This window comes from Harpia harpyja, chromosome 21 (genome assembly GCF_026419915.1).
Source record: "Harpia harpyja isolate bHarHar1 chromosome 21, bHarHar1 primary haplotype, whole genome shotgun sequence".
NCBI classification, from domain to species: domain Eukaryota; kingdom Metazoa; phylum Chordata; class Aves; order Accipitriformes; family Accipitridae; genus Harpia; species Harpia harpyja.
In genome coordinates, this window is record NC_068960.1 from 6,398,457 (window position 1) to 6,413,829 (window position 15,373).

Consider the following 15,373-nt stretch of genomic DNA (forward strand, 5'->3'; position numbering starts at 1 on the left):
CCTGCAGTGAGTGACCCTCAATGTGACATTGATGGTTCTTAATTCTTAAGCCTGCTTTGGAAGGATTTCAGCAGATCCTATTTAATCACTGCAGCCTCTTCATCTCCCATGTCTCCGCTTGGGGTAACGTTACGCGTTCTCCTCCGCCAGCTCTCTCCAAGAACTGGCCACCCTCCTCTTCCTCCATGGGTCCCTGGTGCAGGAAACGCCACCAAGCCCTTCGCCTGCCGCACAGCGCAGGGCTGCCAAAGCCGTAGCCGACCCCGGCTTGTTTACTAATGCACAGCTCAAATAGCATTTGCTTAATTTCCCCCAGTCCGCAGGAGGACTCCATCTCTTGCTAAGGAAGGGCACGGCTTCCTGCAGGTGTGCTACCAACTCCCCGCAACTGGGCTGCACCATGCATAGCATTAAATATTTAAGCGCTTGTCAAAATGTTGTAACGATTTTTTTGTCTTGTTCCATTAGCTCCGTTTCCAAAGGCCACCACTGGAACTACTGAACATTTATTTCTATTGAATCCAGCTTAGAAGTTATGATCTGAGAAACCGGGAGACAGGACAGTATGTTCTGCGGCGCCTGCTTTTCCCCACCACCACTCAGCTGAGACATGTTGGCCTTTGAAATATCATTTTTATTCCTACCTTAGAAAAACTAAAATAAAGAGATTGGTTCTTCCGCCTGCTTGATTTGCTTCTGCCAGCTAAATAAGGTACATAAATATCAGTCAGGTGGCTTCCCCATGTAAGTTTTGGGGCCATCAGTTTAAACACCTTGCACAGTTTGTGGTACCGGCCATGTGAGCTGGATTTCCTCCCCAGGTGCAAAAATAAAGCGTTGTTATTACATGATTTTCCTGTTGCTACAAAGGTACGCACATGAATTTTCCTCCCTCACTGTCTGTGCATGAACAGCATCTTATTATGCTAATACTACAAGTATTAGACAAAAAGCACTGAAGAAAGCCAATGGAGACAGCAATTTGGACTGGGGACAAAGCCGGGGCGGGGGGGGGGGGGGCCTGCTATGGCCCCCAGGTTTGCTTTAGGTTCCCTGAGAAGCACAGAGCCAGAGGGAGTTGCATGGGGTGGGGGACACCTGCAGCCCCCAGGGACATCGGGGAGATGCCCAACGCACCAGCCCTTGGCCACGGGACCCCACGTCAGGGCCACTGCAGGGCTCAGCTCCCCCCAAGCAAACCCCAAGTTTGCACGAGGGAGCTGGGCTTGCTGCAGGCCAGGGGATGGGACTGCTGGTGGCAGCCACGCTGTCACCCCCCTTCCCTCCTTCAGGAAAAAAAAAGGGAAATCTAAAGCATTCTTAAAGACTTCCCTGCGTTTTAATTCCTCTCTATTTAAAGACATGCGAGAGCCCAAGAGTTCCAGCCCCTCTGCCTGCGCCTGGATGCTTCGCAAAGTTGTAATCCCCACTAGTGACATCATGCGCCGTTGCCATGGGAATGTCACAAACTCAGCACTGTGACTTCACCGTGGCAGACAGGCAGCAAGGGAGGCAGAGCTTCCCAGCCACCAGTATCTCTTGTAATTAGCAAACTGGCATGGAAAATGAGGATGAAACACAGGATAGGAACACAAAACCGTTTTGTAAGTATGATCTATTGGAAAGTATTCCCTCATGAGAAAGTGCCTCCTTAATGGATCCTGCGCTCTTAAGTAAACCGCAAAAGACAGAGAATAAAATAGAAATTATAGTGATTTGTTCTGTTGGGCATTTCATTGAGTAATTAAGAGGATAATTAGGAAAAGGAATATTAAAAGGCTCAGCCCTCATCTTGCTCTAGAGGAGCAAACTATCGAACGTGCAGCATCATCCGATGTTTCCCTGTGCTAACGTGGGGTTCCCCAGGGCGAGGGACGCATGGATGGATGTGCCACAGCGCAAGGGGTCACATATAGGGTGGTAAGGGCTGAAAAAGCATCTCCCCCGTGGTCTGGCAGGATGCTGGAGCTCTCCCAAGAAACGCAGGGTGGGAATGGCAGGTTACAGGGAGCAACCCCCACCCTCGTAGCATCTCTTGGCATGTGGTGTCAGGCTTTGGCACTTGTGCATGGTGCATTTCAGTGCAGGGGAGGCTAAAGGGAAAAACGTAAACCAGCCCCGGCTGCAGAGGAGCTCTGGGGAGAGCTTGCCATGGCGAAACACGTGCTGATGAAGCACCGCAGCCAAGGCAGAAGTGGCAGAAAGCTGGAAAACCAGCTGAAAGCTCAGCACAATGGTTACCCTGTGCCAGGAGAGCAGCTCTGTTACCCACCCCCCTTCTAACACCTATCCCCCCTTTTGCTGTCATCTTTCTCTTAGGAAAATATGTATAAAAGTACCTGTATAACTAATCCAGATCCAGACAGGACCCAACACCACTCCAAGACCCCTCAGCGGTCACAACTCAATCTATCTAAGCTGCTTCTGTAAGATACCCAGCATTGCCCACACACAAGAAAACCTTGGTGCTGGCCAACGCATTTGTGAGACAAAGACCTACTCAAGCAATGAAATCTGCAGCTCTTTTCTGAGCCCCAGCACATCTCACTCCACCCCGTTTATCCACCAGCATGGCCACTCTCCAACACAGATGTCGGGACACCAGGTCCCACCACAGGTTTCCTCTGCAGCCCATGTTACACGCTGGGGACCCCAATGCTCACACGTGGCCATCTCCTAAGAGGTCCCGGGTAAAAGACAGACCCAGTGAGAGCAATCTGTCCACTGCAAGTCCCAAATGGTCCCTGCAGGGAGCAAACGCAAGTGCAGCGATGGGGAAATGCAAACTGGAGTGAAGGACACCATGAAAAGGGCTTTACTGACAGCAGTTAGTCCTACTGGACACACATTTGTGAACACTGAGACAATAGATAGGTTATTGCCTCAAACCACTTGCTCAGGAGACAAAACAAGCAACCAACCAACCCAGGTAAATGAGAAACCCCAACCTGCAACACGGCAGTGCTGACCAGTTGCCAAGAATTCAGTAGTTCTTAGGTCCTTGCTTGCTCCAGGACCACATATTTAGGAAAGCACATCACCTTACAGGCAGAAGGCTGGCTTGTTTTAAACTGGCCTCTGTGGCTAGAAACCTCTTTTTTCTCCCTAGGGAGATGGATGTGATGACTATAATCCAGTTGCTATGCTGGGCCTGTGTTTCAGGGACAGCGGCTTGTCAGGGTTGAGCCCAAAGTGTCAGACAACTGTCAGAAAATCCATGTTCAGAAGGTCCCCAGCGCTCCCTTTCCCTGTCCTGGGAACCACTGCTCCCCTCCGTCCTCCCCTGCTCAAGGAAAGCAATCCCCGTCCTCTTCAAAGCAAAGTAAAACTGGCTTTTTGGCTTGTTGCTGGCCCTTACAGGCACAAAAGCAGCTTGTTGGGAGACTCGAGTGCTCGGCACAGCCCTAAAACAAGGCTCCTGTTTGAAGTGCATGGATTGAGGCTGGATTAAGAAAGCCCAGGAGGAGTGTCTAGCTCTGCTCCTACACTAAAAAGGCTGCTCAGCAGCAGTAGCCAACGCCGCTTCATCCTGCTCAGCTCTTCGCGCAATCCCTAAGAAGCCGCTATGGCGCTGGGGAAGCGGCGATTTCATATGCGATGTTCGACTTGACCCGGGAGGGGGTAATTGCAGAGCGTGTGCTCTGCTTTCCAATGCTGCTGCAGGGAGGAGAGCAGAGCAGAGCTGCCTCACTCCTGGCTGCAGGAGCACCCAGCGCTGCTCCAACCCCGTTATCATCGAGAGGAGTTGGACAACTAACTTCCACAGGGGCAGATTAAAACCAACAGCAAAGGCAGGACAAAACGGCATCGTTAACCACCTCTGCCCAGTCAGGCAGAGCAGATAGAGCCTGCGGAGCGCGGAGCTGCTTGGGTGCAGAGTGGGTCCCAGGCAGACAACTTATCTGTGGCTTGAGGCAAGTTTAGAGAATCGCTTCCAAAGTTTCCCTCTTGCAAGCGCCTTATTTCCCCCCTCTAGTCAATGCAACAAGCAGGTTTAGTGCAACGTGAACGGGGAACAGAGGATAAAGCAATATACCAGCCCATACCTGAAGGTGCATCCTTCCTTTCTCACCAAGCAGCGGGGAGGCCATTGCTGTCTCTCGGTAATTTTCCAACATCCTGTGTTGCAGGTAGATTTATGCACTGATCATAGTTGGAGCTGTTAATAAAAAAGCGCAAAGAAAACGGATTTTACTGTGAAGTGTAGGGCTGCTTTTCTTCCAGCTTTGCATTATCATGACTTTCTCTTTTTTTAATCTTTTTTTTTTTTTATGATTGACCACGTTTGGGGTTCAAAGCTTTAAAAATAAATCGCGGATCTTCTTTCATCTACTATGCATGAGAGAGTCAGAATCTTAATGGCTTAAATGGATATTTTGGGAGGCTCCCCAAACCAAGCAGTTCCTACTTTAACTGGGAGCCAGAGGGATGAAGCTAATTTGCAAATAACATTACATGCTGGTTTTACTTGAACTCAAGGGAAAAGGCTGCAGTGGCTACCTGTCATTCTTTGTGACAAATTGAACAAAATGGAAATCAAGTTCACTAGTAAAAAAAAAAATATAGAGAGATATTAAAAAAAATCTGCAGCAGACCAATTTCTCCCGCACCAGGGGAACGTCCCAGGACTGCAATGAAGCCATGCCTCAGCACGTACCACTACTGCTGCCTGGGCACTGGGGACAAACAGACTGGCTGTCCTTTTCCCAAGAGCAGATTTTTTTAACTCTGAGAGCTGCAAGCATTTCTCCAGCCTGACTTGAGCCACTTCTTCCTTATGCAGTTCGAAAGACAACTTTCTCCTTTAGCATCGCAAATGCCTTCCCCTGGGAGGGGGGAGGTCCGATATCTGCAACGCTGCATCTTTACAGCAAATTGCCTATCAATGGTTTTGTGGCTAATATATACAAGGAGAAGCAGAGGAACTAATATAATGTAATTTTCCATGTTTACTGCATTATTACAATGGTTGAATCTACTGATTAGTTCCTATTTTTCTTGCCATCTCTTCCTGAGCATCCCTTTTATTTTTGTGCTGCTTATCTGCATACAGAGTCATTTATCCGTACGGCTGGTGTAACAGCAAGCAGGGCCAAAGCTATCATTTCTCCTCTCTTTCAAATTTAATCTTGCAGACCTCAATCTTTGTGATACCACTATTATTTTGTCCATATCTGATCTAACGGGAACCAGTCATTATTTTTGCCTTAAAAAAAGAGAAAAATGGAAAAAACTAATCCGAGCAAAAGATAATGATGGCTGTGGCACTAATGATCCTTGGCATACCTCCTTGCAATGAATCCGGTGCTAAAACAGAGACTGTTTGTTTCCCTTCTCTCTACATAACTGCAAGACTGACCCCTCATGCACAGGCAGCTCCCCACCAATAAACAACATTGCCCCAATCTCCCAGGGGATTCATTTCACTGCCAACTATCTCAGCAGCCCTTCTTATTGTCTTAACTTATTTACCCAAATAGTGGAAAAACAACTCAAGTGGAGCCGAATGCTCTCCAACAACATGACTGCGACTGGTTTCTTCAGTTTTGTTCCCCTACAAGCTAGGAAAGTCTCCTCCCCCAATGGTTATTAATTGAAAAGGGAAGAGGAATATTTCCTACAATATGAACAATACCAGAAAGCGCTCTTCATTACTGTTCCTTGAAAATCATGGCAAGATATTTTGCCCCCCAGCTTCCTTAATGCTCCCCACCTCCCAGCTCTGAGCAGACCATCACACCGGCTAGAGACCATCCGCTGAAGCATCGAGCCAAGCTGTTCTGCTCGTGCCAACCACATCAGCCAGCAGGGATTTACTTGGGACAGGTGAGGAGACAAATTGAAGAATGCTTCTCCTCCCTTCTCCTGCACCACCACCAGTCAGAGGTTTTTCAAGCAGTGAATGTGCCTGCCCAACCTCCTCGCTGCACGTCCAGTTTGCACCATCACTCCGTGGTTTCTATCTACGCCACGCTCTTCACCTCTGCCTGCCGCCCAGAGACCTTCACACGCCCTCCCCTTCCCCCTAGGAATATTATAAATAAATCACGGGGCCACATTCGGCTCTTGGTCTGTGATGCAAGCAGGGACTTGGAGCTGCTTCAAAGGCATACGGTGCTGGCAGGGCACAGGATCCTGCCTGTCCCCTGCACCAGGATTTACATGGGTGAGGTCTGTGGAAATCAAACCGAGCCCTTCCTCACATCCTCTGCCAAACAGGCCTGATGTGGGGAACCCCTTGTTCACTTTGACACGGAGCTCTCAGCTGCCCAAGCTGTAGCACTGCGGGAACCTGAGCATTTCTTGGTCTAGATACAACACAGCCTGTATTATATTTATTATTAATGAAAGACTAAATGTTATAAAGAGCATTATTAATTTTAAAGCTACTACTAATAATCAGCTGTCCCTCACTTCACCGTGCAAGCCTGAGAGCTATAATGAAAGAGCATATTCCAGCTCGGAGCACCTTTAACAGAGGCTGCCACGATCCAGAGCCCAGCTCTGCAGCTCAGGGCCACAGGCGTTTTCTGCAACTCATGAGGAACCTCAAAGGTCTTCTAATGTGAACAACCATAAAAAGCTAGAAATGGCAGAAAAATAACTCTGTTATCCTTGTCTTTAGAAAGAAGGACTTGCACCAACCTCCCAGCTCTGCAACGCTAAGTTGTCTTCTTGTGTCCCATTCTGCACCCATATCATCACCCCAAGAGCCCAGGTTTGCACAGTGACCTGTGACACAGCAGCCATTAGAAGGTGATAACCCATTTTGGCACCAAGGGCAAGCCTGCACTTCCAGAAGTGTTTCTTGCCCTCTTCCTCCTTGGGAAAATGCAGCTCTTTACAGTGTCACAGGAGCACGACCCAAACAAAAGTCACAACAGACCCTTCACAAATGAGTTCTCATGGGACAGGACTGTCCCTGTGACCAGATAACACTCATATTGCCTCCCACAAAGCGGCATCTGCTCCCATCAGAGGTGCTTCATCAGCACCAGGGGGGACCAGGAGCAGGGCCATTTCTGCCCTGAATCCTCCAACACCTCAGCAGGACAAGCAGAGGGGGCAGCCACCAACCCCAGCAGAGAATCAGCGTGTGAGAAGGGCACGTGTGCAAGTACAAAGCATCCTTTGCGTGCCAACAGTAACGTTTTCCTGCCGGCTCTGGCACATCAACATTGGTGGTGAATCACATCTCCTTTTTATTTCACTTGGAGGAACAGGGAGAAAGAGATATTTTACAGAGGAGAGTCACAAAAAGCCCCTCCTTAGAAAATAGGCTATTTTTGGTACTATAATCCCTTTCCTGTGGAAAAGGGAGGGAGGCCCAAGAGACACAGCGAGCTGCTGAAACCCGGAGAGGAATCTGGCAGCAGAGCCTGGAGCATAATTCAGATACCAGGGACCAACAACCAGGACCGAGACTCATGTTTAAAGACTGTACCAGCCTCAGGACTGAGATCTATGCTTCAGCACACATCTACCCACCCGCCCGCCCACCAACACCGCTGTGAGCCACACCAATACGAGATGCTGCAGAGCAAGGAGGTGACAAGGAGCACTTTGTTTGCTTACCCAGATCTTTCCTAAGCATGCAAAGACCTGGCTCCTCATCCAAGTGCTAATTCTCACCCTCTTTCAGCCCAGTTTTTTGCAGCTTTTCTATAAATCCAGAATACATTTGAGCAATCAGCACAATGTTTAGTGAGAAAATCGTATGCTACGTTTCCGCTTGGCATGATTTTGAAATGGTTAAGCTGTTAAGCCCTGAAAGGGAAGTTTTAAGAATACAGCGAAAAAAAGAAGCCAAAAACAAAAATAAACCAACAGTGGCAAAATTAGAGCATGACATAAAGGAACCGTTTGGATGGATCCCTTTTTCCAGAGAAACAGTGCATGCTGGCTGCTGCTTTCCAATGTCCGGATCTCTGCAGTTGTGCAGCACTTGGACTTTCATTACGACAGCAGGGAAAACAACAAATTGAAAGTCAGCGCTAGCACACAAAAGAGGGAGAAAGTTTTCCTAAACTGGAATCAAACCTCTTACAAGCTTCTCTAAACCACAGCCACATTGCCCATAAAGCCCTCTTTGCCCATCTCACTCTCCCCCAGCAAGGGGGATGCTATTGGGGCAGGAAGGTGTTGCTTGACACACACACAAGTGCTTGCATAAGGACTAGCAATGGTCCAGGGTGAGGACAGGCCATGGCAAGTACCTTAGAAATGCTCACATATCCACATTTTCCAAATAAACCCTACAAGAGAGAAGCAAATCCTGCTCCAATCTGCGGCTCACCTTCATGCAACACAACCCCAGTGATGCTGGTCCCTCTAAGGATAGTCAGGTTCTGCCTAGGGCATTCACAGGGACAGAGAGACTCTCCACCTTCACCCCAGCCAACTTGCTTCGCACAACACAGTGACAGCTGTGCAGCCCCTATGTCCCCTGTGTCACTCTGAGATCCCTCCTGAATTATGCATTGCTTTGCTGCTGTGCAGACCGACTTGATGACTTATGCAGCCAGTTACTGGGCTGAAGGACACAGCTCCAATCACAACTGGTTTACCTTGACTTTTCTCATAAAATGTGATGCAATGCTGGATCAAAAGACCTCCCAGAACCCATACATGTGACAGTGTCCCACTACAGCTGTGGCACAAAGCATTAAGGTAACGACAGTGCCAAAGCATTCATACCTGCTACTTTTAGGTCCACCCAACCCAGTGCAGCTGAAAGAGACAAGGGCTCTTTTCCTCCCACTCCAGCCTCCCCTGGGTTGCTGTACAGTGTTTGCTATTCAAAGAGTTCTTGCAAGAGAGCTCTCTTTTCTGGGAGGGTTTGGATCAGAGACATCAGGTTAGGTCACCTACAAAGGTAACGGTGGGAAAAACCTTGCTCGCCTGCATAGTCACATCTGTGCACATCTCTGCAGAGATCAGGCATGCTCCTGATAAGGGCATCTCCTGTCCAGTTCTGTACACTGACCCAGCTTCAAGTGGGCATGATAAAGAAGATTAATAAACAGCCAGAGACAGCATTTTCCTCCATCCCCTAAAACTTCTCCAGCTCAGGTCCTCCCCTGCCTTTCTGGAGTGGCAAAGGATCTTGCATCGGGTCCAGGTGGTCACAGGAGGAAACCCATGACCCGTACCCACAAATCCTTCTGCTCCCCCAGGGAGGCAGGGACCCAAGCAGCCAACACATCATCTACATCCATCCTGGAAGGCATTTTAAGACTTGCCTAGACAAAGTCAACACCAACCTGATACATCACTGGTAAAGGTCCTGCTTCAAGGGGGAGACTGGACTGCAAACTCCCAGAGGTCCCTTGTGCCAGCATTTCTGAGTCCCACCTTGTGATCTCCCCTCCTGGATTCACCCTCCTCCACAATCTTGAAAATGCAATTCCTCTGAAAAACCCTCTGTCACTGTAAGTGGAGAATCTCATATCTGAAGCACTGACAAAACCCTGGGATTCAATTTTTATTGCAAAACCAAAGCCTCTTCTGTGCATGGCCCTTCCCTAATGACGAAACAGCATCTCTGTAGTTGTCAATTACTCCTGAATCACAGCACAGTTACAAACAGGTGTCAAGATGGGGTGGAGCACATGGTGAACTGCAGAGGACTCGGGCTGAGAAACAGCACAATAAATAATTACTTTATTGCAAGTCAAGGGGCAGCATTTCCACTGATAACGTTCTCACAACAGGGAGTATTTTACTCTGCGCTCGTGTTTATATTGCAAATTGCTTCCACGGTGCTGTCTCAAGGAGCCTTTGCTCCTCATTGCTCTGGGAGGAAGGCGTTCAGCCATCCCCAGCCTCCACCAAGGAGCCAGGCTGCCAGGGTCTGTCCTGGCAGCTTCATCGCAGGTCACTATTTCTACTTTAGGGAGGGGGTATAATTCCTCTGGATAAGGTGGGTAACAGCACAGCCCTGCTCATGGTCAGGGATGCACCCAGCCTCCACCAACCACTAGTGCGTGTGAGCACCAAGTTCCATTTTGCTATTTCAACCTTCCTCCATCCCAGTTCCAGGTGAGCTGGTGGGATTCATGGGAGGCTGGAGCCAAATCTTTAGATGTCATATAGCTTGCAGAATAATACCTAAACAAGCACACACCTCCTTCTTCCCTCATCCAAAGTGCCATGTTATCAAGTGCTGAGTCTCTTTAAAGAAACTACTGTGCAAGTGTCCCTACTGCAGCACAGCAAAATAAATGAACACAGGGTGAAAATAAATCAATATCTATGGAGGAGGTCTCCTGCCCGTGGGCACTTCAGGGAGAGTAAGAGTATTCCTCCACATTGGCAGCCTGGTGACTCTCATTGCAATGCATGACTCCATGACAAAAGATGTCGAGAAAGTGCCAGAGGAAGAAGGGAAACTGTTTTTTCCCTTCCTTTTGATTTACACATGCTTCTGCTGGCACTGGCTCCTGGACATGTATTCCTCCATGCTCAGCTACTGCTGAGCATGATAATATGGAAGCATAGACCCAGGCATTCGCTGTCTGTGGGCTCCAATGTACATCAGCAGCGTGATGAGGAAAAGGCTTATTTGCATTGCCATCATTCGGTATTTGCAGCAGGACGCCAAGAGCACAGAATGGCCACGGTAAAAAGCGTTTGATTTAGCCTTCACACCACGCACCTTCCTGAACGCATTACCCATCGCAGATCTGGCGTCGAATCCTCCCTACCAGCCTTCCGTGCCATCCCGTGATGGAAAGGCAATAGAAAGCACCTCTCAACTGCCCAAAGCACGTGGCCAGGGCAAGGTCACAGCACCCAGCCCTGTCCCTGAGGTGGGGAAGGTTCCTGTGACACTGCTCAAGCCACCATAGCCCAAGGCAGCCCTTTGGCTCCTCTCAAACACATCAAGTGTTCAGCCCTCAGCTACGGAGCTGGGAAACACCAGGAGAGCCTGGAAGACAAGCGGTTGCGTTATCACGCGTTCATCATCAGGCATGAGAGCACACAACTCAACGTGAGTGTCCTCCATTGGCTTCAAGGGCACCAACACATTGAAATTCCCAGCTGATTCAGGGCTCTCATTTGCTCTTTCATCACAGCCATGGCCAGGAGCTCTGTGAAGGCTTTCCTAGCAAACCCAGGAGTTCCTCTAGGACTGGCAGCATTGGTTTTCATCTGTGCAGCGCTTTGTGGATGCTCCTGGAGCAGAGCATGAGAGCGCGATGGAGGGATTTTAGCTATTTATGAATTAGAAGAGTGGTTTACATATTTTAAACAGGAAGATAGAGGAGATTTTGCTCAGAATAAGGGCTTTTTTTCTTCAGTTTTTTTCCAAATTGCTTTCCTAATCATTAGTACTTCTTGCCACGATGAACAACCAGGCAATTCCATCATGTTACCTTGGACATACCATGGCAGACAGCTAATGCTATTGGTCATAAATCATGTCCCTTTCAATCTCCATTATATAGGAAGAGCAAATTTGTTATGATGCATGTGTCATTACACACCAATGCCTTTCCATTATCATATAACTGGATGCCCCCAAGGTTCATAATTTGCGGTATAATAGTAATTTTTAAAGAACCACTGGTAATCAATAGCACTCAGCATCCCTGTCAGGATCATTTGCAAAACAAGTAGCACCACTGATCTCAAACAACTTTACAGGAGGGATATTTAATCCCCATGAACTGCATTATATGATGGATAAGCGAGGAACCCTAGACTATGTATCATGTATTTTCCTTGGATTAAATATCACTTCAATCAATGTTGCTACCAGCTGTACAATGCCGCCTGTGTTTTCACTAAGTAATGCTGAAGTATTGTCTTACAAATAGATATTACCTACCTGCCAGGCACCAAAACCACACGGCAGCTCCGTGGCATGCGAGGAGCGGGGCAAGGCAGAGGGCAGAGCGGCGAGTTAGCCGATACGATGCTGCATGGGGAGCACACGGCAGCAGGCAAAGTTGGGGGCACAGAGGGCTGCCAGGCACCCCACGAACAGGGCATTGCTGCGCTGAGGGGTCGTAGCAGACATTTACCACGGCCACAGCCGTTGCCCACGGTTAGGTGAGCACAGGAGGTGCTCAGCCCCATGCTTGCAGAGCCTGAGCCCTGGAGGGCTGAGCCCGGCAGAGGTGATGCTGCCTCCCGGCGTGGGTTTGCTCCGCAGAGCTCACCGAGACACAGACCTGCCCTCATCACCAGAACACCCAGCATAGCCTCCACACCAAAAATCAAATCACCGGCAGACGGAGGTGCTGTTTTCAGCCCCTTGTCAATACAGAGCTTGAGTTTAAGCAAGTTACTACCTATAACTCTAGCAAAAATGCTAGGTAGTGTTATTTAATAAGAGGTTCAGCTGTCTGCCTCATTAGCTAACAGACAGACCTTAAAGACAACAAACAGAGGCTTGATTTACTTATTGCTTTTCCTTCAGCATGTACCACCAGAGGCTGTAATTGGGAAGGTAACTTTGTCCCGACCGCCCCTGCCCTGGCTACAGTCAGTCTGTTGCAAGTCCATCCGCATCCCAGGCCATGACCTTTAATGGAGCTTTTACATATAAAAATTGAGATGGAGGCAGCTGACCTGGCAGGACCCCATGCAACCAACGCATGGAGAAGCACTCATGAGGACAGCACTGACCCCAGGGGCTGACGCATCCCCATGCGTACCTGGCTGTGCTGCAGCCCTCGAGACAACCCAGCCAGCATCCAGCCCAGAGCTCCCTAACAAACAGCTCCGAAGTCAGATTAAAGACAGGCACAACGTCTGTGCTTCAGCAACCTTGCTATTGGGGAGCCCGAGCTACCTGTTGCATGGCCAAGAGCTGGCCAGCACCTGCCTCTTTCCTTATAGATGGCTTTCTGAGGCATGAAATCCACATTTAAATTTTCTACACAGGTTTCTGCCTCTTCGGAGCTCTCCGGCAGAGCCGTATCTCACTACTTGCAGCTGCAGACACCTTTAGCAAAATCTTCAGTTCCTACTGATGTGGAAAAATTCATGCATTTCTCTCCTCGTGTAAGCGCGGGTCTGGCATTCACAGCACTTCCCAGTGATAAGCCCCAAATCACTCATCGCTAGAAACCCCACACTTTGGTAAGGACAGACAGAGTCAGGATTAAAAAAAACCACACCCTTGGACCCTAACTAAACACTTTAGCTGCTGGAGATTGCAGAATCCTATTTAGCAATATCAGAGAGCATTTTCTGCAGAGGAAACATCTTCAACCTGGCTACAGGAAGCCAGGAAAATTAAGTATATTGGGAGGAAGAAGGAACCCACCTAGTTTTGCTTGGTTTGGTTCATTTTTAGAGACAAATGTGTTTTAGAAATGGGATTAACTGGGGCATCCTAGCACCCCTTCTGGCTCAGCGGCACCTTGACTGGGCTGCACACTCCTGCAAGCTCCTGGGCTGCCCCAAGGAAAATGCCATTGAAGAAGATACGGCTATTTTTAAAGCTAGAAGGACAAATTCTCCTCCCAGTTACACCAGTGACCTCGTGACTCTCCTCAAGGTTGGGCAGGCACGGCTCTGATTTGGGGCTATTTTGAGCATCCTCCAGAGTCACCAGGCACCCAGCAGGCAGAAAGCACAGAGGAGCAGGATGAGGCCCTCACCTCCAGATAGTCAGACCCAACCTTCTAAGGCACCAATAGTTTTCACTGACTAGAGGGTAAAATGAATCCCCTCGTTAAACAAAACACTAATTAAATCCCTTCAGCCAGCCTGGGGCTGGAGGAGGCACAGCTGCTTCCCCCCATACGAGCATTGGCCCAAGCAGGGCTGGTGCCCCACTGCCATCCCTGCTCAAGCATTATACGCACATGTAGTACAAACTCATTCAGGGCTCTTCCACAGATGAAATATTTAAATGGTTTATACATTACTATCCCTTTTAATTTAAGTAAGATGGAATTGCTATAAACTGACTTGGACTGACTTGTTTGCCCCACCACTTTTTTTTTTTTAATCTTCCAGCTGCAGTTTCATCAGGCTGTCATCCAGCATGATCTCAGCGCTTCATGAGCGCAATCCATGCTGGTAAATGGATGGAGACCTCTAGGAAAGCTCAGATGCCGCACAGTGATGAGGAAGCGCCTTCTGCTCTCTCTTGAGCAAGCATCTGGGCTACAGCATGACTGAAGGGATATCACGTATCAAAAGGGACGCAGAGCCTGGACTTTCCCATCTGCATCTGCCCACTTGGGATGAGCACTACCTGCCTTGCCACCTGACCCAACCTATTTGCGTCACCCTTTTTGGGAGCTGCTGCTCTCACCCCCAAGGCAGCAGCTGCATTTTAAGTGCTGGTGACACCAGTATAAGCAAGACCCAGGGCAAGCTCTGGAAGACAGGACACGACCAACATGTAATTCTCTGCCGATATGCGCAGACACAACCCAAAACCTCCAAGAGCAGCAGGCTGAGAGGAATTTCGCAGCTTATGCGGACCAGGGGAGATCCTACTGCAACGCCCAGCTCCTGAGTGTCCCAGGAGGCTGCACACATTCACCGCCTTCATTAGCAAACTCGATGGACAACAAGTGATCAAAGCAACCAGCAATTCTACCCAAATTCACCCCCATGTTCTCACCCTGGGGGCCAGGTGACCCAACGCTGCTGCCCGTGGTGCAAGGAGAGAGGACACATCCACGGGCAGGGAGGGAAGATCTCTCCCTTGGACTGCAGAAGCCTAAAGATGGAAAATGCTTACAGCTGCGTACGCATCCATATGCATAAGAGAACAGGCCCTGATCCAGCACACGCTTACGTCAATCTGCCGTCACCAAGATTTAGGAGAACATTTAAAATTAAGCAAAAATTTCCTTGCGCTGCAAAACTAAGGACAAAGAAAGGAAATAAGTCTCATGGTTAGAGCAGAAGCAGGTGTCAAAGGATTTGGTCCCAGCACAGGCTCCAGCACCAACACCCCAAGTAAACCTGGGCATGTCACTTCACCTCTGGGTTTACGCACTGAATGCAGCTGCTAGCTCTCCAGGCATGATTCCCCTTACAGCTACAAGAGGTTCTCAGGTGGTCACAGAAAACCTGACCGACCTTGAAGGCTATTTTCCATCTGGTCCCCATGGCCAGCTCTTTATGCACTGTTTGCAGAAGAGCAGGTCACCTGTAACTCAGCAGCTCTGAGGAACTTGCTTATAATCTAAACCACAGAAGAAAGTCAGGATTTGCAACAATACTTCAGGTTTTGCCTGCTGAAAAAAAAGACAACAGCATTTCAAAATAAATGGGGAGAAAAACAAGATCAATAAGCAAAAACACACTTATTTCCCAACCCAGCCCAATTAAAGTGAAGCATATTACTCTGTTCACCATCATAAGTAAGAGTTCCAGTGCAAGAGAGAGAGTGCGT

General features: G+C 48.8%; 1 protein-coding gene across 2 annotated transcripts in view; it reads right to left on the minus strand.

Moving 5' to 3' along the window:
* The window catches only part of ELFN1 (extracellular leucine rich repeat and fibronectin type III domain containing 1), a 109,653-nt gene that overhangs the window by 81,801 nt on the left and 12,479 nt on the right, over positions 1-15,373 (minus strand). For both annotated transcript variants that reach the window (XM_052773044.1, XM_052773043.1), the window contains exon 2: positions 4,047-4,159. The gene's annotated coding sequence lies outside the window, so the exon portion shown is untranslated. The remainder of the gene's footprint in view (positions 1-4,046; positions 4,160-15,373) is intronic.